The 27,242-nt window shown below is 48.0% G+C and overlaps 2 long non-coding RNA genes across 3 annotated transcripts in view; one reads left to right on the top strand and one right to left on the bottom strand.

Annotated features, from left to right (window-relative positions):
- Nucleotides 1-27,242, bottom strand: part of LOC122231086 — a 204,550-nt gene that overhangs the window by 131,750 nt on the left and 45,558 nt on the right. The window lies entirely within an intron of this gene.
- LOC102952346 lies at nt 6,451-21,627 on the top strand. Of its 2 annotated transcripts, none has more exons than XR_006208219.1 (9): nt 6,451-6,915; nt 8,299-8,381; nt 8,904-9,125; nt 9,345-9,387; nt 9,852-12,264; nt 12,922-13,001; nt 18,579-18,704; nt 19,341-19,425; nt 20,879-21,627. It is a non-coding gene; the product is annotated as an uncharacterized LOC102952346 (long non-coding RNA). The 2 variants fall into 2 exon arrangements; XR_006208221.1 differs by having other exon boundaries at nt 6,524-6,556.

The following is a 27,242-nucleotide window of genomic DNA, read 5'->3' as shown; positions in this document are numbered from 1 at the left end:
CCACATCAGGGTGCCACCACTCTGGGATTTGAGAACCCAGAGGCCTTCCCTGGGGGACACTCACCCCCACCACACGGTTTTCCATACAAACGGCCGCTGCAATTAATAGGGTCATTACGCATTCCACCTGCTCCTTGACCCTACTGGGGCGCAACTTTTTTTGGTTGAGAATAACACCCCTTCAAGTACAAAAGCTGCGGATGACACGCTCTTGAGCAATAAAAAGACGTGAGGCACCACGAACCGAGCTGGCGATAATCACATCGTTGCCGCTGCAACAGAACCAAGTTTCACCCTTTCTATAAAAGTGCCCAGCTGTCACACTTGTGTGAGTGGAGTTCTTTATTGGCCTTTCTGTGCTCTCCTACATATGATCCAAGCCAAGTTCTCACATCTTTCAAGTCAATCGTGAGAAGTAACTTTCTACTTCTTATCCACAGCAGCTTGTGCGCCCTCGTCGTCGCGACGCCCAGACCAGTGGAAACAGGACGTGTATTCTGTGGCTGCAAAAGCCAACTTTACTTGGGGATCTGATCGCAATTTGGTGGGCATGCCTGGGAAGGGGTGTGGGATAACGACACTGAGACATATTGCTAGAAAGCCACCCAGGACAGACAAGGAGGAGACAGAGGCTACCTCCAAACTCTTTTCCTGCAAAGCTTGAAACAGAAAAGTGGTTTGTGCCTGAGCTACCTAGAAATTCAAATTAGCCATTTTGCCCCATCCTAGGGAATTGAGTTTCTACTCTAAGAATTTAAATAAAATGTGAATGCGTTACAGTCACCGCGTGATGTTAGCCTACCATCAGGGGACGGGACTCTCTTTCCTTGTTCCCCCCGCTCCCTGGCGAAGCCTCTCTTCTGGCTCCCCAGACACTTGGACCTCTTGGCAGTTGGCCCCTCCATACGTACCACTTCCCATAGCTTCCTTCCCTTCTCAGATTTCCCTCCGCCTTCATCTCTAATTAAGTCCCAGCGTCTGCGCCCAGCGGCTGCCCAAGAAAGGAAGCTGCCAGCTATGGGTTTCAGTTACAGCGAATGAAAGAGGCTATTTTCCCTGGAGACAAAGTCAGAGGAGTCTGCAAAGTACCACTCACCCCCTCCCTGCGGCCCCCATCTCTCAGCATTGACCAGACACCCCCACCTCCCTCCCACCCTCAGGAAGGGCACCTAAGGGTCCCAACAGAACCTTCTGGGTGGAGAGATCCCCAGGGAACAGAGTAGCTTCCTGGTGGGAAGGACAACAGAGTTTGTCTATTTCCTTTGGAATCTGTCCAGGCGGAGCTATGTCAAAGACTGGGCTGGGGTACAAAAGGCATTAGGCAGGGACCCCAGAGGACAGCGTGCAGAATTCTGGCCATTAGACACCAGAATGTGTTGTTACTGGCTACATCCACTCCTATTTGGCAAATGCAGTTTTTGGATAGGACTTTGTTTTTCAGTCTGGGTTGGATGTGCAAAGTGCCCGGGGTCAGAAGGGAAAGGCTGGGCCAGATGGCAAGGCCTGAGGCCAGGACGAGGCTGCTGGGCTCTCCAGGGCCCCAGCAAAGGCAGAGGCCCTATGGGGTGGTCCTCAGGGCACTGATGCCTGGGTGATGAGGGCAGAGATCCCCTCCAGCATCACCTCCCAGGCCCAAACAGAAGGGTGACGGAGACTGGCAGAGAAATAGCAGTTGTTTGATGAGAAGTCAGCAGCCTCTGCTTTGCAGAAGTTTTATGGACCAGAAAGGCTGCTGGAACAAGCTCCCGCCCCCAGCCCGGCACTTCTCACGCACTTCCCTTTGCTTTTCCTCACCCCCAAATGCCTTCCTCAAGTTTGTTTAGATAATAGCAGCTCTATTGATACATCTTGCTCACACAATTCATCCAATTAAAGTGCACAACTAAGTTGTTTTTAATACGTTCAGAGTTGGGCAACCATCACCATAATCAATTTTAGAACATTTTTATGCCCGCCCAAAAAAAACCCCCCACATCCACAAGCTGTCACTCCTTTCCCCCCATTCTTCCCCAACTCTGGGCAACCATGAATCGACTTTCTATTTCTACATTTGCCTGTTCTGGATATTTCGTGTCAGTGAAATCAGACCTTCCTCACTTTTTAAGCCCCACCCTGGGACCCAGTTCAAGCATCCTGGGGCCACAGCCTGACAAGACCCACAGACTCGGCCTCAGGAAATATGGGCAGAGGGACAGGCTTTGCCATTTCCTGGTGTGAGACCCTGACCAAGCCTCCTGGACCTGTCCCTTGGCCACAAACCAAGATTAATAAACAAGTGTCCCAGAGCCTTGCGGCGAGGACCCACCAAGATGGGGCGTGTGAACACACACATTGTACATGATAAAGCACATCACATGCAAATAAATAGAGCCCAATCCCAGCTTTTTTTGAGTTTATAAAGAAAAATAAAGAGCTGGTCTTCCTACCCTGATAATTCCAAGTCCTCTGCCCCAGCACCCACCTTTACTCTTCTTCTAAAACACTTTTTTAATGTTCATTATTTATTTTTGAGAGAAAGAGAGAGAGAGAGAGAGAGAGAGAGAGATCATGAGGAGGGGAGGGGCAGAGAGAGAGGGAGACACAGAATCTAAAGCAGGCTCCAGGCTCTGAGCTATCGGCACACTCAGAGCCCGACACGGGGCTCGAACCCACGAACCATGAGATCATGACCTGAGCCGAAGTCAGATGCTTAACTGACCGAGCCACCCAGGCACCCCCCACCTTTATTCTTCATATTTTTTTCTCCATGTGCCTAGGACACAGTTGCCAAAGAAAACTCAAGAGATGCTACCCTGACAAGCCAGGAAGAGAAGAGCTGCCCACTTCTCGGTGCTCTTTGGTGAGAAAATGACAGGATCGTCCTCACTGGGCAGGGTGTCAATGCAAAAGGTGCTGTGCAGTGACGAAAAACGGGTTGGACCAAGATGGTCCTGGGCCTAATGGCTGGTGCTGTTCTGTCACCTCTGGAAGCCCAATTGACCACCTCCCACCTTCTTCCTCCCCTGCACGATTTGGGATAAAAATAGGTACAACCTCCTGAGGTGTGTGCTCAGATCACCTGAGATAGGACTTAGCCCAGAGCTGGGCTACTGGTCAGTAGTGAATTGTAGCCACCACTGCTAACTAATATCATCGTGGTTGTAATTATCACTGCCATTATCAGAGGGCAAGGCTAGCCAATCTGTGAAGAGCACTGGCTCCTACCTCTTTATGCCTCAGTTTCCTCATGTTTAAATTAGACACAAATGGTACCAAACTCATAGGGTAACTGCGGGGTTCGGTGGGTTCATGCACATAATGTGCTTAGAGCAGTGCCTGGCACACAGAGCTGTAGGTGGATTGGTTAGTATTACTTCCTAAAAGGGTTTTTCCTCATTTCCTCATGGACCAACCCCAATCCCTGGATTTCTTCCTCTCACTGTATCTTCCTTTCACTGGATATCTTCCTCTCCCTGAATACCTTCTCTGGTCCCTGTTTTCCATTGCAAGTGTCCTTCTGGCATATCCCCAACTTGTAAAATGGCCTCTGGCTTTCCAGTCTCATTGGACAGTCTGTCTGCGCCTATAAAAGTCAAGGAACTAAAACCACCAGATTGTTCTTTAATACCCTGGGGAAGGAGGAGAGACCCAGACCCATCCTTTGGGATGGGTCCCTGCAAGATCCAGCTCATAACCTTTCCAGCTGAATGTTTTGGGCAAGATGAAAGCAATTCCAGCAAATATCAAGGGTTCAACTGATCAGCCTCCAGCATAAAATTCCATTTCTTCCTTAGAGTTCTAGGCGTGGCAAATCAGTGGCTTAAGGGGGTAAACATTGGTGAAATGCAAAGAACCAGCAAAAAGAAGGTGGGACAACTGATTACCTTCCCATCTTGCTTCTGCTGATTGCATTATCATTTATCACAGCTCAGCAGGAAAAAGCTAAGAGAAGCATCCTATGATCCTAGGTTGAATAAATATCCCACTATCAGTGCTGGAAATACAAGCCTGATTCAGCCAAATCTTAAATGCATTTGCATCTAATCCCTTTATAATCCTTCCTATGGCATAGTATAAGAGCTGAACAAGATATTCCAGCCTCCCCAGGGTGCACAGGACATGGACACTCCTGTCCAAACTTTGGGATGTAATTATCTAAGGCTGGGTGCTCCTCCGAGAATTTGCAGCCCCTGCACTCGTGCTAACGACAACGTTCCTGTTCCAGATGATTTTGTGTACTTACAGACACACACACATACACAGATGGACATCAGGAGGCTAAACTTCAGTCAGAAGGACCAAGTTGAAAGGGATCTTTTTTTAAGTTTTGGAGAGAGAGAGAGAGAATGTATGAGCAGGGGAGGAGCAGAGAGAGAGAGACAGAGAGAGAGAGAGAGGGAGGAAGAGGATCCCAAGCAGGTTCCACACTGTCAGTGGAAAGTCAGATGGGGGGCTTGAATCCACGAACCATGAGATCATGACCTGAGCTGAAATCAAGAGTCGGACAATTAACCGACTGAGCCATTCAGGCACCCCCAGGTTGAAAGGGATCTCAAGGGTTGTCCCAGCCACCTATCTCTATCCTCATTTTACAGGACAGAGCACTGGAGTGCAGAGTATGGACTAATTTGCCCTAATTAATGCTCTGTTCTTTTTTTGTTTCCTCATTTGTCAAATGCAAATCATTTCCCCTGTATTTCAGGGGTTTTGAGGACTAAATTCTAACTGTAATACATGCTTAGTAATTTTACTTTCTTCTCTTCCTTCCCATGCTGACCTGCTATGTAATGACTCTGTTTTGTGTTCTCTTGAACACTTAGTAGGACCACAGCCATCCCGCCAAATATTGAGGAAGCCGGAAAAGCTATGATGTTTTCCCCTTGCGAGGCACAAGCTTTCCCCCCAGTGCAGATGGGAGGACTTTGGAAGTTACATCCGTTCATCTATTTATTCAGCAAATTCAGAGTCAGTCATTGTTATAAGCATTAAGGGATACAAGAGTAATAAGAGATTTACTAAGAGAGACAGATCTTAATCAAATCATTACTCTCATAGTTAATTAAAGTTTTCATAAATGATACAAAAGGCAGACAGGTGGCTGTAAGAGCGTATAACAGGAGGACTTAGCATAGCCTGGGATCGGGGGTAGTCAGGGAAGGCTTCCCTGAGGAAGAAATATTTCCCTCAGATATGAAGGATGATCAGGTATCTGTCCAACAACGAGTGGGACTAGGGGTGAGGGCTGGAGCGAGCAGCTCAGAAAGTGAGAGCGACGAGTGCAGAGGCCTTGGGGAGAGGAGTTACCTGCCAGATTTGAGGAACCAGATCGGACTAGAGAGAAGTCTGGTTTTGTGCTTGAATACTTATTTGTTTTTGTTTCGCTCAGAGGAAGATGAAGATCATCAGCCCCAGAGCCCTGGGGAGGAAGGTCCGTTGGAGGGGGTAGTCAGTGAGTCAACCCACTGATCCTGACCCATAATTCAGACCAGGGTAGGAGCTGCTACAGCTCCAGAAGAATGGGTGAGACAGTCCTAGGAAGAGATCTCTGAACCCCTGAGACTGAGCAAGGCTGGTCCACAGAGCAGTCCCCACCGGTAGACCCTTATTCAAACACCCCCTGCCCCAATCTTGCCTCACCACTGCCTTTGCTACAGAAAGAAATGTGTTCCTATTTCATCAAGGACCCATCTTGAAATCTAGAAGACCGCATGGCTCCCAGTATTTTTCGGGTTTCATGTCTTTATTAATCCTTATCCCAGGGACACTGTATATAGCACTTAAGAGCTTGGGTTCTATAGTTAGACCTCAGAGGTCTGAATCCTGACATTGTCATTTACTAGCTATGTAACCTCAGGCAAGTCTCTTAACCTTTCTGTGTCCTCATCTATAAAATGAAGATGACAATTTACTCACCTGATAGGGTTGCTTATAAAAATTAAATGAAACAATGTAGGTAAACATTAGGACAATGGGTGGGATTCCTCGATAAATGGAAGTTGCATTATTATTATTAATTATTATCATTAATATCACCATCAGAACAACCATGTAACACATGTCTACAATATTCCGGAAACTGAGCTAAGTGTTTCACATACCTTAATTTGAATGCCCCCACAGTTTGGCACAATGATCCCAATTTTCTAAATGAGGAAACTGAGGCTCAGAGGAATTCAGTGACACAGCTATTAAGTGACAATAAAGATTCACACTCAGGCTCTAAAAGCAGTCCACTCTCTACATTTCTATCCCAAGTTGGCCACTTCTCATCAATGTGCTGTAAAATCCTGTTAATTACAACTAATGAGAATGAGGTTCTATGCACTACCTGTTCATTGATTTGCAGATTTTTAATATCATTCCTTGCCCCAGGGGAACTCTCCAGGGGGCCATCATTACCATACAATTCTTTGGGGGAAACGAAACAACAGCTGGCCCTGCCAATCACCATGGCAACACTCCTGTGAGTACATAGAATCGCATCAACAGAAAAAATCTATATATACGTATATGTTCTATATTTGCCCTTAAACGCTACATTATACATTGACTCGCTGATGACACCATCAGGGCTCAGGTCGAGGCATTTTCAATCCGCTCCAAATCTCTCCCCCTTCTAGGATGCTTCCAAGACCCCATCAAGCGGGCACAGGCAGGGAGAGACGTTGCTAGGGAAAAGGGATCATTGCCAAGTTCTGGCCCACAGCAGCATATGCTTCATGGTGACAATGTGTAACTGTGGGGATGGGGACGGTGTCGTGGGCGTGTGACCTATATAGTCGCATAGGGCTCTGCGTTCAGAAGGGTCCATGCTTGGTTTAGTGCTCTGCTTCTGCCAACTTCAAATTCTTAATAATTTTTAAACGAGGGGCCGCGCGTGTCCATTTTGCAGTGATCCCCACAAAGTACGCAATGTGAGGAGTGAGCAATGGACAGGTACTTTATGCGGTTCTTTTCTGGATGGCATTTTCCTCCTCTTTTCGTCTCTCTCTCAGATCTGTGAATCCACCCAATATTCTAGCTCAAGAGTTTTTTTTTTTATGTATTTTTATTTTTTTAATTTTATTGTTTGTTTGTTGTTTTTTTTTTTTTTTTTGAAATTTACATCCAAATAAGTTAGCATATAGTGCAACAATGATTCCAGGAGTAGATTCCTTAGTGCCCCTTACCCATTTAGCCCACCCCCCCTCCTTAATCCCTCCCATAACCCTCTGTTTGTTCTCCATATTTATGAGTCTCTTCTGTTTCGTCCCCCTCCCTGTTTTTATATTATTTTTGTTTCCCTTCCTTTATGTTCATCTGTTTTGTCTCTTAAAGTCCCCATATGAGTGAAGTCATATGATTTTTGCCTTTCTCTGACTAATTTCACTTAGCATAATACTCTCCAGTTCCATCCACGTAGCTGCAAATGGCAAGATTTCATTCTTTTTGACTGCCGAGTAATACTCCATTGTATATATATCCCACATCTTCTTTATCCATTCATCCATCGATGGACATTTGGGCTCTTTCCATACTTAGGCTATTGTTGACAGTGCTGCTATAAACATGGGGGTGCATGTGTCCCTTCGAAACAGCACACCTGTATCCTGTGGCTAAATGCCTAGTAGTGCAATTGCTGGGTCGTAGGGTAGTTCTATTTTTAGTTTTTTGAGGAGCCTCCACACTGTTTTCCAGAGTGGCTGCACCAGCTTGCATTCCCATAGCTCAAGAGTTTTTATCAAAACTCAATGGTTTTCCCCCAGGGAATGCAGCCACGCTAACGTCACCAGAGTGGAGCCACTCATAACCCTACAAATAATAGTCGCTCTGTGCTTCGTGCTGGCTAGGTGCTGGGCACCACACTCAACTGGAACTGATACGATTTCTGATCTGGAAGATGGGTGGGTACTGTCAAATCCATTTTACAGTTGAGGACACTGAGGCTCAGAGAAATCCAGTCACTTCCCAAAGTCCTTGGGACATAAATCTTATGAACAGTCCCAAAGGCCTTCTCAAGGCTGCTCACTCTCCCTTGGCTGCTGCTGTGCCTCACTTGGGCCCAGGTGATTCTGTCAAACCTCTTATAAGTCTTAGGAGTGGGGGCCCTTCCCAGCCACCTGCCCAGAGGTCCTGGCTCCTCTGACCTCTTCTCGACTTGGATGAAATACTATGCAGCCTGGTGTGAGAACTGACACCCCAGAGGCTGCTGATGGCACTGGGGGACACAGTCATTAAGAAGAGTGAACTCCCACTGGGGCATGCTGGCCACATCCTCCCCTTCTCTTCCTCTCTCCATGGACTATTTCACGACAGTCTCCTCTTGCTGCCCGTTCACAGAATCCCCATGCGCCAAGCCAAGAGATCTTGTGTGGTGACCTGGGTGTTTCTCCACGGCTCTTTGTGAGACAACAGCCATCAAGGTAAGGCACCACAGTGTTGTTTCGCATCCTCTCACCTCATTTCCCTTTTGTCTCACCTTCGTGGCCTGGGTTGGCAGCCCCCAAATGAAGCATCCAAATCTTCATCTTTGCTTCAGGCTCTGTATCCTAGAGAAGCTGGTCTAAGACACATCTAGGCAGACTGCCTTCTCAGTATGGAAGGTGGAGCTTCCTACAGGCTGAACTTGGAAGTGAGGTGTGATTTATGGCTCTTTGGTCCTGCCATGAGCTGTAGGAATGACCCCCATCTAAAAGATACAGTGGTCATTTCCAGCCTTGCTGACCAGCGCTAGTCTTCCTTCTTCTCCCGGCCTGCCCATTCCATCCTAGTCTTACGGGGACCCTCACACCCACCCTAAGCCATGGTTAATCTGTCCACTGGGGACACCTGACCCAAGCTGAACCAATGAATTCCTCCCTTCCTTGGGATTTTTTAAAAGCGGGGATTAAGTGACTCAGTCTGTTTTCCTTTACACACTCTCTCTCTGAAACAAACACCCACAGGATCTACAGCTGGATGTAAGAAATCTCGTGAGTGGTTAGTGGCCATGCTGTCTGCCACCTAAATAAGGTCAGCCTGTGGCACGAAAGAAGAATTCTGCTGACACGCCGAGAGAAACCAAGGCAGGAGCTACTGAAAGAGACTTACTGGCTGTCACAGGCATGGCTCCTGAGTTCCTTAAGCTCAGCTGCTCTTTTACCCTCCTTGGGGTTTACTTGGTCTAGGTACTTATCTACTACCTTCCATTAAACGCCCCCTGTTACCCAATGCCATCCGAATGGCGTCTCTGTCATGGGCCACCAAAGGAAGCCCAGTGAGCACAGTGTATTCCCACTGACGGGAGTGGAATGTAGAAGTGGGAAGAGGCTGGGTTTGGGAGGACTACAGGCCTGGGGATGAGTCCTGAACTCCATGGCAAGGAGTTTAACCTCTCTGTGCCTCAGTTTCCAGATCTAAGAAATCAGGAGAACACCACCATCTTTCAAGGTAAGCGTGAGGATCTAACGAGATCATGCATATAACATGCGTAGCACAGCCTGCTCGCCATCCCCCAATATCTGCTCAAAATGCTGACTCCCTTTCCCTGTCTCCCAAGTCGGTGGTGGGGACTATCTGCAGAGGCAGGTTTTGCTTCTGGCCCCGGGACCCATTGGGTGTAGTCACAAAGCCCTGTGAGTCGCTCTGAACTGTCTTCATCCTAGTACTCTAGACTGAGAGAACAAGACCCAGAGGCTTCCCCCAGAAACTGAAGATTCATAAACTCTCATCCCCGAAGTCTACCTCACATGTCACATAGCTTCACCGTTCACACCGGACCACTTTGAAAATCCTCAAGAAGTGGTCATTTAGCTTGGCCCTAATACCTTCAGTGACAGGACGCTCACTTCCTCACAAAGGCAGCACATTCAAGTTTTACATAGCTATGACATTTACTTTGCCTCCTCCAACAGGCTTGGAGTCTTTGACATGTTGGAAGTTCCAGATTTCTGTAACACCGTGGGATCAAAGCCTTGAAGTTCTTCTGCGTACGTCACCATCATGAGCCAAGGAGAGACCTTCGAAAAAGACAACAGATAGCTCCCTTTCACACGCACCATGTTAGCACAGTACTTGGTGTCCACACGCCATGATCATAAGGCCAGAATCATCTCGAAGATTGAAGATGGCAAATTCTTTGACACACTGCCCATCCAGAGGCGAAGTCTACGTCCCATCCCCTTGAATCTGAGTGGGCTCTATTTCCACTCTGATAGAATATGGCAGAAGTGACACCGTGCCGGTTCCCAAAGCCAGGCCTTATGAAGCTGGCAGTTCCCATCCTCTGTCATTTGGAACACTGTCTCTGGGAGCATCGGACTTCAAACCCTCAGGCCACCATGCTGATGCAGCCCGATGTAGGTGCTCCAGCTCAGAGTTCCACCTGAGCCCAGCCTTCGAGGCATCTCTCCAGCCAAGGCCCCGTACGTTGGGTGAAACCATCTTCTACCCTCCAGGTCAACTCATCGCTGGTTGAATTCCACAAGTGACCTTACTCCACACGATGCCATATGGAGCAGAAGAATCACTCAGCTGAGCCCTGCCCGAGTTCCTAACCCACAAAATTATAAATTATAACAAAATGGTTGTTATTTTAAGTCACTGACTTTGGAGGTGATTTGTTACGTGGTGACATATAACTGGAACAATTATTACCTCATCCAGCAGATGAGAAGACAGAGACTGAGTAAGGTAAATGAATTACCCAGACATTTGGGGACCAACAGGTGGGGCTGGAACCCAAGACTTCTCATTCTTAGTCTTGTTTTTCTATTTGATCTTGATGACACTGTGAACATCTAGACCATCAGCAGCAAAGATCACCAACCATTCATTTCAATTTTAGCTGAAGTAACATTATCTGGCACTTCCATGGCCTGGTGTCAGTAGACTTCTTTGGCTTTGTTCTAAGTGCTTTCTTCCCATTTACTTATTTGACCCTCACAACAACCCTACGAGGTAAATGTTATTATAAGGTCTAATTGGTAGATAGGGAAACTGAGGCACAGAATGATAAAGTGTCTTGCCAAAGGCTACGTAGCTAGAGAGGCACAAAGCAGGGATTTGAACGCAGTTACTTTGGCTCCTGGGACCAAGCGCCTAACCACTAAGGAGACCGTCATTCGAAAGAGCCAGGCCGTCTTAGGTCAACTCAGAGGTGATCTGAACTCATGGCCACTGTGTGTGGCTCAGTGCCACATTGACTTCCACCCCGAGCTCTCAAGTCCTTAACAGTCTTTAGAAGCTTTTAGACTTGAGACACGCCCATTGTTCACTTACAATATGGAGCAAAGCTGTAAAGGACATAGATGTTTTACATCCAGTTGGGTGAAGGGAAGCATCTTTGTGTCTGCCTGAAACCCTGACAGGGAAGCCGGGGCCACCCAATGAATGCCACAATTAATTTCCCAGTGCGCAATATTGCCTGTGGGGAGAGGAGGCACTGGTTCATTTCTTATTCATGAAGTCACACTGCCAAGCTTCATTTGCATGAAGTAATTTCTGCTGCTGCTACCCCGCCATAAAACACATCCGTTTCTCCTACAGGATCTGGTCTCTTTGCACCAACAGAGATGAGTAAGCAGTAAATGCTGAAGGAACACACCCTTTGGACCATTTTAATCAGAAAGGTGTCTGTAGCTAACGATAAGTGATTTTATAGGAATCTAAAATACCTTGGACTCAAAGTACTCAAATGCAACTCTGCCTCAAGATCTATTTTGGGGAAAGTGTTTAGCATTTCTCTCTGCTTGGCCAAACGTTGATTTCATAACCAGTGGAGCTATAGAACTATAGTTGTCCAGGAAAAAAAAAAAGAAGAAGAAGAAAAAGAAGCAGGAGAAAGGTGGTGGGGGAGGGGTGGTGGTCAATAACCTGCCAAAGCCTGATGAGTTAAGTCACTGGAAATGACCCTTTGTATGGCACATCCTGCAAAGATGTCCGCATCGTAGCCGCTGGAACCTGTGAATATATCACTTTACATGCAGATGGGGCTTTGCAAATGTAATTAAGGTGAAGGACCTTGACATAGGGAGAGAATGCTGGATTATCCAGGTGAACCCAGCCTAGTCATGCGAATCCTTAAAAGTGGAAGAAACTTCCAGACTACAGTCAGAGAGCTATGACTATAAATGAATGTTCAGAGGGACGCAACATTGCTGGCTTTGAAGACGGAGGAGAGCGGCCACAGACCAAGAGACATGGGTAGTCTCTAGAAGCTGGAAAAATCAAGGGAACAGATTTATTCCTAGATTCTCCAGAAAAAAAATCGCAGTCCTCCTGACACTGCAATTTTGAGACCCTGTCAGACTTCTAACCTAAAGAACAGTAAGATCATAAATTTGTGTTGTTTTAAGTCACTATAGTTGTGGTATAGTTTGCTACAGCCACCATAGAAAATGAATATACCTTGTATTAAGAGTTCTCCACCATTCATTAGCTGTGTGACCCTGCCTGAGTCACCTCATCTATCAGAAGTAGGGAAGGTTTTGTGAGTCTTAAAGTGCATTGTGGAGGTAAGATTTTAATATCATTAATGTTATTATTCCAGCTGACCACACTCCATGCGAGAAACAGCCCAACTGGGATGGCTGGGACTTTCCAATTCATAAGGCTTAAAAATCATTTAAGCAATTAATGCCAGCCTCCTCCTGACCAAATATTTTCCCAGGCACAATTTAAAAAAAAATGACAGCAAGTGCTTCATCATTTCGCCCGGCCGCTGTTTAAGATCCATCCCAGATACTAACTGGGGAGGGCCGTATCAGCTATTTATTGCCACAGTAATGCTATGTAACAAGATAGCTGAAAAATCCGTTGCTGAAAACAATAAACATTAATTTCGTTCACGAGCCTGTGGGTCTGTGGTTTAGGCTGGGCTTGTCTGGGAAGTGCTGGCCGCGACTCAGTTCACTCTCATGACTGGCGGCCAGATGGCAGTTGGGTGACCAAACTCTTGTCTGTGTGCTTCTCACCATCTACCAGGACAGCTTGAGCATCTTCTCATGGCAACAGAATGAAGCAAGAGCAGGAGCAGAGATGTGCCAATGTCTTTTCAAACCTCTGTATGTGTCACAGGTAACATCCCATTGGCCGAAACATGTCACGGGTTGAGCCTTAGAGCCAAGTAAATGGTTCTTTAGTGCAAGGAAGTGCGGACACATGGCTAAGGGCATGGATAGAATGGTGTGTGTGTGTGTGTGTGTGTGTGTGTGTGTGCACGTTGCGTATGAAGAATTGGGGCCATTATAGTTAATCTACCACAGAGAAGGAAAGCAAAGAAAACTGGGTCATCTTTATTTGAGATTTATTAGGCGCCTACTGTAAATCGGAAACTCATCTAGGGGATATGGAGATTAACAAAACCTCTTAGGGAGGGAGCCTTTTTTCTAATGGAATGCCTAACATGAGTGCTCAAGGAGCAAAAGAACAGCATTTGATGCACTCCTACAACGTGCCAGGCCCAGGTCAGTCACTGGGGACATAGCTGCAAACACTATGTTACCTCATTGACTGACTGTATGCTGGCTCTGAAAGATGATCTCTATACTCATCTCTATTTAAGAGGCAGGGAAATCAAAGCTGAGCAAGGTGGAGCTGTGTAGATGCCCAAGTTCAAGATACTGAGCTACATCGATCTCATTCCAAAACCCAGATTCACTCTACTCCACTCTGAAAAACGTTCTTTCATTGGTTTAAGAGACACTTAAGTGCCCGGCACTGTCCACATCTCCTGAGAAATGACTCATGACACTTCCCCCTTCCAGCATCTATCAGACATCACCAACTGCAAAGAGAATCCCTACCTTCTCCCACCTTTACCCTGGTGTGGTGTCATCATGGTTGAGAGATGCTAACTAGCTCCTTTAAAAAAAAATGCAACAACAGACACCTTCTAGGAGAAACAATTCATCATCGTTACGGCAACCTCTGGTTCACTTCAATCTTAGGTGCCCGGCCTTTTATTTACAGTGCCTTCAAAGAGGTTCCAAGTCATTAATTGCTCACCACTTACACCAATTAGATGAGGTGAGCACTCCTGGAGAAATCACGTTACCCAGGTAGCAAAGGCAGCTGTGCCTGCCTAGGGTTTGGCTCTGCTCTCTAAGAAATCTACGTGACAGCCCAGAGGTGGTCTGAGCAGGTTGCCTGGGCCATATGGTTCAAATAAAATGGATGGGCTATAGACAAATGTTGACTGTGGATTTACTTCAACAACACAGATTTGAACATGATGAGAGGTTAAACTAATGGTTTAACCATAGTACCTCGCTACTAAGTGAGAAAAAAACCTCGGGGAAAAGCTACTTTCATAACAGAGTTGTCAACTTAGTGAATTAAACTTGACTGAACGAGGCTTTGTACGTCTGGTTGTGACATGAGACTCGACACCATATGCTGAACCCAGATTGTGAGCTACTTGAGAGCAAGGACCTTAGTTTTCCCATCTTTGGAACCCAGCAGAAAGTCAGCGTTCAATCAATATTTCAGGGAATGAATGTGTGGATGAGTGAACGGATGGATAGGAGGAGGACGGACAGGCAGATGGATAGATGAATGAATGTAACAGCATAAATCTGGGGATAAACAGGTAGGAGTGAATGTTTGCGGAATAAATAAATGGGTGTGGATTTTTTAAAAGTCAAGTTCCACAATATTTACAGGGTTGGGTGGGAACAGGAAGAAAACATTTACTGAGCACCTTCTGGAGATCAACATGATGTATACATTTTCTCATTCAGTTCTAACTGCACGCCTCCAGAGTTGGCTTAACCATCCTCTGCGTATAGAAAAGGACACTGAGGCTCAGAGAGGGGAGCCTCTACTTAGGGGACCTGGCCAAAGAAGCCAGGGTTCAAAGCTAAGTCTGCCAATTTCCTAAAGCCTGTGCCCTTCTCACTGGGAGTTGGGAGGACTCTGGGGGATCTGGTTTTGCAGCTGGGGAAACTGAGGCAGAGGGAAGTGCAATGATTTAATCACAGCCCCCAGCGGGTCTGTGGCAAATAAGAATCAGGGAGCTGCCTGGGTCTGTTGTCCTCTTCTCCAAAGGAGCCATATAGTGCATGGGGACGGCCCAGAGAGACTGGAACCACTAGGGCAGCATATAGAGCCCGGAGCCTGAGCTCTGGAGTCACGCTGCCTGTGTTTGAATCCTGGCTCTATAACTTCCCAAGTGCGTGTTCTTATGCAAGTTACTTAACTTCTTAGTGCCTCAGTTTCCTTATCTGTAAAATTAGGACAAAGATAAAATGATCCCAGGATGAGCTCTAATAGTATCTGGCTGAGAATAAGCAAGCCACGGATGTTCATGACCATTCTTAGAGTTGGCTGTTCCAAGCTCCTTTTTGTTGCTTGCCGCTCCAAACCTGGCAACCCCCACCTCAACATTTGAGCAGAAAGGGACTCCTGGGGGACCTTCTGCCAGCTGATGTTTAGGAGCAAGACATTCTGAAAGGGAACTGCATTTTCTCTCTGTGGCTTTCAGGTCACAAGTTCAGGTGGTGGGCTCACCCCCTGGTTAGCAAAATTCATTCACTCCCACTCTGTGATTAATGACTCCTGAACTCCCGGAGCCATGCGGATCCTGGGGCCTGGGGCTGCAGCTGTTTGCATAACCACGGAAAAGCAAGGAGAAAATTCTAAAATAGGAAGGGAGCCTGGGAAATCTGAGGCAGTGAAAAGCCAAGCAACAGCAAACACATTACACCACTCCAGGGAGGCTCCCACCCCACATTCTAAAAGTGCCCTCTCAACCAGGGGAATGAACGTTTTTTCCCCCAGTATGTTCTGGTACCTTCAGTCTCTGTCATGGGGCAAAAGCCTGGATGGAGGGAAGAGAGTTACCCATTATTGAACGCCTACTACATACTAAGACTATTTTATTTCCCATATATCCACATAGCACTTAGGATGTGCCAGACACAGTGCTAAGTAAGCACTTTATAAAAATGCTCGTTCAGGGTGCTGGGCATCGAGGAGGGCACCTGCTGGGAGGAGCACTGGGTGTTGTATGGAAACCGATTTGACAATAAATTTCATTTAAAAAATGCTCGTTCAATCTTCGTGACAACCCCATGAAGCAGAGACTGTGACTATTGCCATTTGATAGAAGTGGAGAGGCAAAGAGAAGTAAAGAAACTTTCTCAAAGTCAAATAGCCAATATCTGGTAGCACCAGGATTCAACTCTGTAACTCTGCACGCTGGGATGGCTACTGTTCACCGTGAGTCCTATGAGCAATCTAGAAGGTGGCTGTCATCGCTCTCCACTTTATAGGTGAGGAATCTGAGGCACAGAATGATTAAGTAACGTGTCCAAGCACAACAAGTGAAATTCCGAATTAACCCTAGGTTTGGATGAATTCAAAGCCTGTACCCCCTGTTTTGTCACTAGGAGCCAACCTGGCCTTAAGCAGTAACAGTCAAGCGGAATGGATTTTTTAGTGATGACTTACCAAAAATTTCCTGGAATAATTCTCACTTCATTTTTGAGAGAGAGAGAGAGAGAGAGAACAGGAAGAGACAGAGGGAGAGGGAGAGAAAGAATCTTAAGCAGGCTCCATGCTCAGCATGAAGCCCAACACAGGACTTGATCTCACACCTGTGAGATCATGACCTGAGCCAAGATCAAGAGTCAGATGCTTAACCAACTGAGCCACCCAGGTGCACCTCATGTCATTTTAAAAACAGATTTCTCTTAGGTGCCTGTTTTGACAGCCAGTCTCCCAGATGGCCCCCAGTGATCCTTGCCTCCTGGTAATCATGCCTGTGTATAGTCTTCTCCCACAGTGAACAGGACTGACCTGTGTAACGAATAGGACACTCCAGCTCTGATGTCCTGTGACTTCTAAGGCTAGATCCTAAAACATGTTGGGGAACATGCCTTGTTCCTTCTCAAATCACTTGCTTTGGAAGAAGTCAACTGCCATGGTGTCAGGACACTCAAGCAGCCCTCTGGAGAGGTCCACCAGACAAGGACCTTCTCCAACCATCAGCCCCAACATGCCGGGCATGCGACTGAATCGTCTTAGAAGTGGATCCTCCAGCTGAGCTCGTAGCCGAGTGTGCTTCCATTTCTCCTAGCAGAGAACACAGCACGCAGCACACAGTGGTCTCTTTGCGGTCTGTCACGCCCAGTTGACTCCGTGCATCTGGACACTGCCTCATCTCTGGCTGCCCTAACAAAAAGCCTGGTGCTCCCTTGCTGAATGAACGAAGGAGACAGCCAAGGTGAGGTAAGGAAAGAACCAAGAAGATAAGGGAACCCAGCTATCACAGGCTGAGCAGACAGCTGGGTTCACGGTGTGACCTGAGCAGTTAATGCGTGTTCCCCTCCCAACTGTCCAGCCACAGAGTTACCTCCGGGTCCTCTGGAGACCAAGGCCCTAGAGGGTAGGCATAAGTTTCCCCACCAGGCGGCCCCTGATCTGTCCCCACAACTCTCCCCTAAGGGACAGAGACGAGGCCCAGCAGAGGCAGAGGGGGAGACGGGTGCAGTGGTCCTGATCAGGAGCCCCAGTACCACAGTAGTCCAGTGGCCAGCTGGGGTCTGCAGGAGGCTAACTGGGAATGGGGTGAGGAGGACAGGGAAGAGGATGGCAGGGCCCCAAGACCAGACCAGCCATGTGCTCCACGGCCACAGCCACAGCCACCATGGGCTCTTAGGCCTAACAACCCTGCTCCCATAAGAACCAGTGGACTGAGCCACACAGGGCAAGCACTCAGGATTCTGAGGACCTCTGGTGACCTTCAGCCAGGCTGTACTTCAGACTCATCTGCAAAACAGTGATTCAGGAAACCCGGGGTGGGGTCCTACTATCTCTAGAATAGACAAGCTCCACAGGCGACTCTGATATGCGACCTTGGCTGAGAACTTCCACATGTAGAGCATAAGCTTTGCAACCAGACACATCGGGGTTCAAACCCTGGCCCAGCTACGAATGATCTGTGTGGTATTATCTCTCGGAGTCTTAACTTTCCTCATCTGTAAAATGGGGACAACTTTACAGGGAGGTATGAGGGTTAAACGACGTGTCAAGATTGCCTCATAAAGAGCACATATTTATTAAGTGTATGGTAAGTACCAGTACGTGGTAGCTCAAAGAAGAAAGGTTTGGAGCCTAGGAAGAATACCAACCTATAAGCCATGCCGGTGTCACCTACGAGCCGAGACTTCAGAGATCCCAGGGAGCCTGGCCTGAGTCCCTTGGACAGTTAAGTGAATAACCACTTACAACAGGAAGCCCCCACCCAGTTGGTGGGTGCTCCTGCCTCAGTGACCCAGCTGGGCCCCTCCACCGCCCTGCTCCAACCTCATTGAGCTGTCTTGTCTTCCGTTCCCCAGGGCAGTCAAACCAGGCACTGAAACACCACGGCACCTGGGGCAGCGACTCAGCTGCCGGGGGTGGGGGGGGGGGCCTGTGTCCCAGAGGCTTTCTGCTGGGCTTGCAGGGGCCAGGCCGGCATCCGTCAGCACCACAGCGGCAGACCCAGCCGGAGGGGAGATAGAACAATTCTCTACTAAGAGGATTTGCAAAATACACAGCACATTAGCTAAGCGTATGTGGCTAGTGGGCTAATGTCTTCTTCCCTGCATGGTTTTTTTTTTTTTTTTTTTTAGGCAAATAACTTTTCTTCATCATAGGGAAGAGAGAACTGAAATCCACTCTCTGGCTGGCATTCAAGGTGCAGGAGACCGTCCTCCAGGTCAAAGAAGAGGCTGGGAGGAAATGCTCAGGAGAGATGATGGGAAACGTAGCAGTTTTCCCTGGTAACTGCTTAGAGACGGGTCTCTCCCACATCTCCTGTACCTGCCCCACCATGAGGGCTCCATCTGGCCAGAGAGAGCTGAGTCAGCCACCTGGGGGCTTTCTACTCACCAGGTCCCTACAGAATCAGCTCCTCCAAGGCTGGGGATAGCTCAGGGATGCCTAGCTTTTTTATTTTAGGAAAGGGAAATAATAAGTCATGTGTAATGATAAATTATGACAATATTTCATGTCCATCGCCATAATGTAGACATTACAGAGAGGCTTAAAGGACAAGGTAGAATTACTAAAACCCACATCTTTGAGATAAGTGCTGCTGGTTGTGTTTCCCTCCTGATACATACAAACTTCTAGAGTCATGCTGAACACACACGTGTGCAATGGGCTCTCCAATTTCCACTAGCGTATCTTTTGATCATCTTTATTGTGTTAGTCGTAGTGGTAGGGATGCAGCTTCCTTTAGTTGCAGGATACTATCCCATTGGAGAAGAAGGAGAGTGGGGGAGGGGAAGAACAGGAGGGAGGAGAGGGGAGAGGAGAGAAGGATCGCTAGCTTTCACAGTAATTACACTGAGCTAGGCATTACGCTAAGTGCTCTGCACACCTTATTTTATTCTATCCTTCTGACAACATTACAGACCCACACTGTCATCGTCAGCCTGCTTCGTAGATAAGGAAACAACACACAGAGGTGAAGCAGAAGTGGCTGCAGTCACAGAGCTGGTAAGCGGCCAAGGGGAGATTCGGACTCAGGTCTCTAACTCCAGATTCCACGTCCTTAACTCCCAGCCACTGCTCTATTATGTACCACGTTCCGGCTAACCTCTCCATTACTAGTGGAAATGTAGGTTGTATCCACTTCTCGTGCATAAACAAATGATTACACTGAATATCTTTTTGCATGTGACATTATGCATTATCTAATTATACCCTTTGGATAAATTCCCGGAAGACAAGGTTTTTAACCCTTTTGGAAAAGAGAGCTTTACTATCTGTATCCATTGGGATGGAGTTGTGCTAAATATAGCCGAGAAAGTAAAAACAGCACTGGCGTAAATGAGGCAGAGGTTTATTCTTATATAAAGAAGTCTGAAGATAGACATTGTATAGTGGCACATGAGGAAGTCAGGCTCCGTCTGCCTTACCTTCTGCCCTCCTTAGGGTATGGAATTGATCCTCATAGTCCAAGATGGCTGCAAGAGCCACAGCCATCACAACCAAGTTCCAGGCAGCTGGATGGAGGAAGTGACAAAGAAGAGAGTGGCCCACCTCTTTAAATACCTGCTGATAGATAACTTAACAGACTTAGTAACGTGTCTACATTTAGCTATAAAGGAAGGTGAGAAGGATAGTGTTTCCCAGAGTGGGAATATGCACCCAGCTAAAATACTGGAGTTCTGGTGGAACTGTGGAAGAAAAAAATGAATGTATTTTCCAGCCTCCCTGCAGGTCTCATGGCAGTATCCTTTTCAAGAGGCAGTGGGAGAATCATGGGCCTAGAAGTCGGGCATGAACTGGGGGAGGAAAGCTATCTTCATAAGAAACATTTTAACCATGATACTTAACACTTACCCAGTACCTAGTATATCCCAACACTCCCCAAGATAGTTCCCATGTCATCTCTGATTTCCCAGGGCAAAGTTGAGAATCAGGCTCAGGTGATTTCCCATTGCGTACTGACCACCTACTCTGTGCATCTCGTTTTAACTCCTGGCATCCAGGTGGCTGCTTTGCCTCTCAAAGTGTCCTCCTGCAAGGCTGGGGCTAGACTGTCATTCACGAATGAAGGATTGAGATATAGAAAAGTGCTAAAAGCTACTCAAACAGCCTTGACTCGTGAAGCTAGAATTAAACGCTACTGTGCTTAAAACCAGAATCTCTGCCTTTTCGCGACATAATGCAGAGTCTTGCTTTCTTTTCAAAGAAACATATTATTAAAAGTGAGAGCAGAGGGAGAAAGGCACCAGGATTCCAGACTATAGAACACCCTCCTTCCCTGCCCACCCCCTACAGGGGCTTAAGACACTATTGTTGAGCTTTAGGGTTTGGGTGATTTGTAGGTGGAGCTTCACCCCAAGGTACAACTCTCTGGGGAAGGGGTAGGGGCCTTGGATCTTCACAGTCCCAGGGATACCCTCTCCTCAGCTGAGACAGTCTCATCGCCTCTGTTGGGCAGGGGAGCCTTCTGGACATGACCCACTCTGCCCAGGGAGCAGCAGACCCTGGGAGAGCAGAAGCGATGCAGGATTCTGGACCCAGGAAAGCATCAACTGTGTGACCGACTCCTGAGAGCAGACACCTCGATGTCCTCGAGAGGGTGGCCCGCCCAAGTGATCCAAAGCATCCCAAGGGAGAAAGCTGTCTGCTTTACCCCCATAGGGATGAGAACAGGCAGAGCCACCCTCCAGACTGGAAGTTCTGTAAGTTTGGTGTCTGAAATGCTATGCCAAGAGTTTTGCCCCCAAAGAATTGCTCATAGCAAACACTCAATAAATGGCAGCTGCTAGTTCTGTCTATTACCTAATTTAATTCTCATCACAACACTGGGGTGAGTGTTGCGATCCCCACTTCAGAGATGAAGAGGTGGCACATGGCCGGGAAGGGGCAGACCTGGGAAACGAACCCAAGGCGAGCATCCCCACTCCCAAACTTCACTTTGCCACCTGCGCGTTTGTGCCCCTGAGTCCCGTCTTCGTTGTGCTCAAAGAGAACGTCTTCCCTCCATAGCCGTTCCCTGCCCAGCAATGCCTACAGGTTGAATCAGTAAAAGGGATGCGAAACCCTCAAACGTATAGAAGTGAAACTGGGACTAATAAAGTGGATTGAAGCATCACTGTAGTTAGAGTAGTTTTTTGTTGTTTGCATCTTTTCAATCCACTGATACAGGGAGCAAAATTATTAAGGTAGAGTAAGGCAGCGATCCCTGGAATCTTGAAGTTGTGACTCATTAAGGTCATCGCGCTAACCCAACCCCCTCTTTGACACATGGAGAAACTGAGGCAGGGGAGGGCCAGTGCCATGTCTGAGATCATTCTGTGTCAGCACCTGATGTTCTCCTTCCTTCTCTGAAGTTGGAGAAGGAACTTCCCAATTTTGAGGGTATCTCCATTTCTTAGGGCTTCTATCCACGGCTCCCTCAAACCCCAGGAGCCTGTGTAAATTACCTATTCTGTAACAAATTACCCCAAAACTCTGTGGCTTGAAACACAAATGTTATTTGTGGGTCGGTAATTTCTTTTCTTTTTTTTTTTTTTTAACGCTTATTTATTTTTGAGACAGAGAGAGACAGAGCGTGAACGGGGGAGGGTCAGAGAGAGGGAGACACAGAATCTGAAACAGGCTCCAGGCTCTGAGCTGTCAGCACAGAGCCCGACGCGGGGCTCGAACTCACGGACCGCGAGATCATGACCTGAGCCGAAGTCGGCCGCCCAACCGACTGAGCCACCCAGGCGCCCCGTGGGTCGGTAATTTCTGTAGGTCAGTAATCCAGGCACAGTTGAACGGGATTCTCTACTGCAGCGTCTCTTACAGGCTTCGAACCAGGTGCTACCTGGGTTAGAGTCATGTCAAAGGTCAACTGGGGAAGGATGTACTTCCAAGCTCACGCACACGGCTGTTGGCATGATTCAGTTCCCTGAACACAGTTGGACTAAGGGCCTTAGTTTCTCACTGGTTGTTGGCCAGAGGCTGCCCCCAGTTTTGCCATCTGGGTCTTTCCAACTGGCAGTTTGCTTCATCAAGAGCAAGCTGAGAAACCAATAGAGGGAATCCAGCAAGACAGAGGTCACGGTCTTTTGTAACCTGATAGGAGTGCAACATCCCTACATCACTGCGGTATTCTACTTTGTAAAAACAAGTCACTAGGGGAGGGGACCATATGAGGGAGTGAACTCTAGAAGGCAGAGGTCATTAGGAATAAGTCAGAAGCTACGTACAGCAAAGCACTATCTCCGTTTCCCATTTTGTGAAGATGTTTCTTTTCCTTAGGAAGAAAATTTAAACAGGAATGCCTTTCAGCATCACTTCTGGGTGACCTCGCCAGTGTCAAGTCTTTGCATTTTAAAACCACTGAGTCAGCCTCTCTCGGCTTCAGGATCCAGACTCCAGGAGCAGTATACCTGCCCTCTAGGCATTTTCCAGACAAAGGCACCCAGAAGGGGAAGCGACTTAGCCCAGGTAATGTGCTTAGGCCCTATCCTTTGGTCTTTGAGCCCAGGCCCACTCTGGGTAGGGTGGATATCCACCCCAATCCTGATTACCCTCTCAAGTTCAGGAGAAACTTTGCAGTTTGTAGCTAATTGATTGCCATTTTGCCTGGGCATCCTGTGGGGCCTCCAGGAGCTCGTTGGGGGTGCAGAGCACTGACTCAAGGATCCCAGAAAGTGCTTTGATAAATCGAGGCTGGTTCTAGATCTGAGGGACTATGCACATTCATTCCTTCATTCACTCACTCACAGGAGGCTTCAGAGAGAACAGTCTGAGCCGAGTCTTGCAGGATGAAAGGTGGGGAGGGTGACCGAGATGGAAGAACCTGAAAGACCCAAGGCCTGAGTATTGAGAGAACAGTGGAGAAACCCATTACCCAGTGGTGTCAGAGGCACAGGATCCCAGGGGAGATTAGAGGTGGACGCATGGAAACCCTCCCTGCTCCTTGGCAGCCGCCCTCAACTCCACCCATAGCTATTCTGATGCCACCCGCTTTTGCCTGGTTGGTCTTGCACCCCAGAGGCTACTTGGAGCAAACATCAGAGGAAGGTTATTTTGTGCCTCTTGGGCAAGGCTACTCGGGGAGATGCTTTTGCTGTACCCCACTCCTGAAGGGCTGCAAAGCTCACCCCACTCAGAGAAGTGGGCCGTGCCAAGCTTCCACAGCTGGGTCAGGTTGAGGCATGTGGTAAAGGAGATTTTGCAGGTTCCTTTCCCCAGCCCTGCAGCCTGGCTCAGGCCCACCCTGCACAATGCAATGCCACAGGGCCTATCGTTGGCATAATCAGGACCCAGGCCATGTTTATGCCAGAGCACCTCCATGCCACAGCATCCCACCCCTGGACACTCTGTGCCTTAACATTTGAAGCCATCCCCTGCCCTGCAGACACCATTTCTTTTCCTTTTCCTCCCTCCCTTTCATCCTTCCTTCCTTCCTTCCTTCCTTCCTTCCTCCCTCCCTCCCTCCCTCCTTTCCTTTCTCCTTCCTTCCTTCCTCCCTCCCTTCCATCCTTCCTTCCTTCCTTCCTTCCTCCCTCCCTTCTTCCCTTCCTCCTTCCTTCCTTCCTCCCTCCCTTCCATCCTTCCTTCCTTCCTTCCTCCCTCCCTTCTTCCCTTCCTCCTTCCTTCCTTCCTCCCTCCCTTCCATCCTTCCTTCCTTCCTTCCTCCCTCCCTTCTTCCCTTCCTCCTTCCTTCCTTCCTTCCTCCCTCCCTTCTTCCCTTCCTCCTTCCTTCCTTCCTTCCTTCCTTCCTTCCTTCCTTCCTTCCTTTCCCTTGATAGACTCTCCCATATCAAAATTCATTCTACCCATGTGCTCCTTCAAGGATCTTCTTCACAGGAAACAAATTCAGTCTGTTGGGAATTAATGGGTGGGAATGAGTTTATTCAACTCGCTTCCAAGATACCATATTTAAATACTGACAGGTGACTTCTGGATACCACGTGTTCCCAAAAGAGTGACTGCCGTTGTTGAATTAACAGGGTGGAAAAGATTATTTAGAGGTGGATGGGTGTTCCAATGTCTCCCAAATCAAGCCCTGTATGCTGGTAACATTCCAGTAGTCTTATCCCAGGAAGAAGGGAGGGCAGAGGTAGATGAAGTGACCTTATTTTTCTCTATTCTTTCACTTCCCACTTGAACTTGACACCCAGGGGAAATCTCAAGTCAGCAGGTTCTGGCAATGAAAAGTCAGAACCAGAAAGAGCCTTGGATGTCACCTGGCCTCAAGGCTTCTCCAGAAATTCACACAAGCCCTTTGTGAATGGGAATATCAGCACCCAAGCAGGGCAAGTGACTTGCCTAAGGTCACATAGCAAGTGAATAGCAAAGTAAAGATCCTGGGACTCTGGAATCCCAGGCCTGTGCTTTGTCCAATGCACCACACTGATTTACAGTGGGGGGGGGGGGTGTCTTCCCTAGAACTTATCACAGGAAACTCCCATGGACACATGCACAGGAAGGACTGAAGCCATCCCAAGAAGCAGAGATTTCTCTTGGCCTTGAGGGCACAGCTATCCCATCAGTCCCTATGGAAGTCCCCTCCCAGCCCTGTCTGGATGGGTGCTGGGTGGGGCAGGAATGTGGGCAGGAGAGTAGGCAGATAAAAGCCGGGCCCTGTGCCAGCTGCCAGAGACTCAACACTGAGAGGTTTTCCTTGCACCTGCTGGCTCATCCATCAGCCCTTTGCCTGCCTGACCTCAGCAGCTGGCAGCTGTGTGGCTAGAAAGGGTGTGGGCTGGAGGGTTCAGGTGCTGGCAGGCTGATGAGGGAGGGGGTGGGGTCAGGGTGGACAAAGTCTATTGTCACCTCCCTCTGGGAAAGAAAGGAGACCAGAAGCCGGAACTTCCCCCAAAAGGATCCAGCTTTGAGAACAGTGAGCAATCGCAGCCCAACGTCTAAAAGAACGGACTTCAGGGTCCAAGCAAAGGCTTCTCAGGGTCAAGAGCTAAAGTTTCCCTTCCTCCACACAGAAAAACACCAGTTGGTTGAACTTCTCATCTGGGGCAAGGTTTTCCAGGGGACGATTATGGCTCCCTAGGAAGAGATGCTTTCTAACATCCAGGGCTTTGCAATAGTGGAACCAGCAGTGACCTCCCCGTCATCAGAGGGGTATAGAAGTGGTTGGACCAGTATCTGAGAATGCTGAGGAGGTAAGTGACCCCGAAGTACCCCCGATCTCCTGAAGCAGGAGGCAGCATGGTTTAAAGGAAAGAGCCTTTAGGCAATATTCTCTGAGTGAGTGAGTGTGTGTGTGTGTGTGTGTGTGTGTGTATGTGAAGAGCAGTCACAAATCCAAGGTCATGAGGGGCAGGGAGGAGACGGAGATCAGCATAACTAGACTCGAGACGCAGAAGAGACAGTACTTCATTCAGCAACAGGGTGCTTGAAGCCCATCTCACAATGGTCCGTAACACCCAGACAGGCAGGACGCTGTGGCTAAGACCTACTGAGTAAACCATCGGGGCTTCAGAATCAAGAATTTGGTTTGCATTCTGGCTCCGCTACTTCCTGCTACTTCTGCTACTTTGCCTCTCTGTGCTCCCACCTCTGCTTCTGAAAACCAAGTAGAATTACAGTGCTCACTCACCTACAACAGGTGTTTGAGGGTCTGACTGAACCAGAGGGCAGGCTCAAAGGCTAGCACAGTGCCCGGTACACAGTCAGCAGGCTCAGTGAGCAGGCTCACAACGCTTAGGGAGAGGCCGAAGTTTATCCCACCTGCCTTCGAGAAAATACCTTTACCTGTAATGAGTAGCACTAAGGTGTGCTGGGTATTTCTCTGGTGGTCCTGAGAGTGATTCCAGATCATTGCCCACCTGGCCAGCTCAGGCTGACTCCTTAACCTCTCAGGACCTTGCCTGGCCTGTGCCAGCCGTCCTGGCTTGTGAAGGCTGCTGGAGAGGGCTGCGCCGAGCGGTCAGAGTGGCTCACATCAACCAAGGCCTGACCTTCCCCCGTCATTACGATCAACTGCCACCTCCATTTACAGTGAGTTTACCTATATTTGCAAGTATTGCTCTGGCCATGGCTTGACTTGGGGAAAACTGCCATCTCCTTCCACAGGCAAGGATAACCCAGGGGTCCCCAGGGACTTCCATTCTGGTCTAGGACAGTTGAGTGTAGATAGAGACAGTCCAGGTAACAAGGTACTAATTCAGCAGCGCATTCTCTTTACTGGAGGCTCAGTACAGAATCGGGAGGCTAACCACAGAGCAGCAGAAGGCTTGTAGGGGAAATTCATCTTGGAGTTGATTCTGGAGCTGATGCCTTCCTCCTTCCAGTGACGAGGTAGAGGGCTTTTAGTTTCATCATCTATAAAATGGGAATGATAATGGCACCTGCCTTCTTGGGTTGTTGTGGAACATAATTAGATCACAGTAAAGTTCCAGGCACAGTGCTTGCACATAGCAAGCTTTCAATAAATGAATTATAAATTTAAAATCACAAACGTAACTTGTATTTTTCCTTTTAAGTTATCCTTCTCTAGAGATAGCGTTAAGAATTTTCCACCAGAGCCAGATCTCTTATTTCCCCAGGATTCTGTCTCTGACAGCAACACTTAAGGGACATGCTATCAGTGATATTTATGGAAGCCACCTGTCATTGGCCTTTTACTATTAAAGTGCCTGGTGTTCAGTAAATGTTCAGGAAGGGGTAGATTCTTGCTTGCCCCATCCCCACCTTTGTGGGATACCCCTAGACCCACTGTTGGTATTCAGTGGCCTTGAAGCACTTTGGTAGATACGCCAAAGTCTACCACGAGTTAAGTCTTCAGACACACCTGGCACAGGACAAAGATTTATCATTAAGAGCAGCCTCTTTGTATTGACCAT

Source organism: Panthera tigris, chromosome D1, assembly GCF_018350195.1.
Source record: "Panthera tigris isolate Pti1 chromosome D1, P.tigris_Pti1_mat1.1, whole genome shotgun sequence".
NCBI lineage: Eukaryota > Metazoa > Chordata > Mammalia > Carnivora > Felidae > Panthera > Panthera tigris.
Note: the sequence above shows the minus strand (reverse complement) of the source record. Positions and strands in the feature narration are given on the sequence as shown.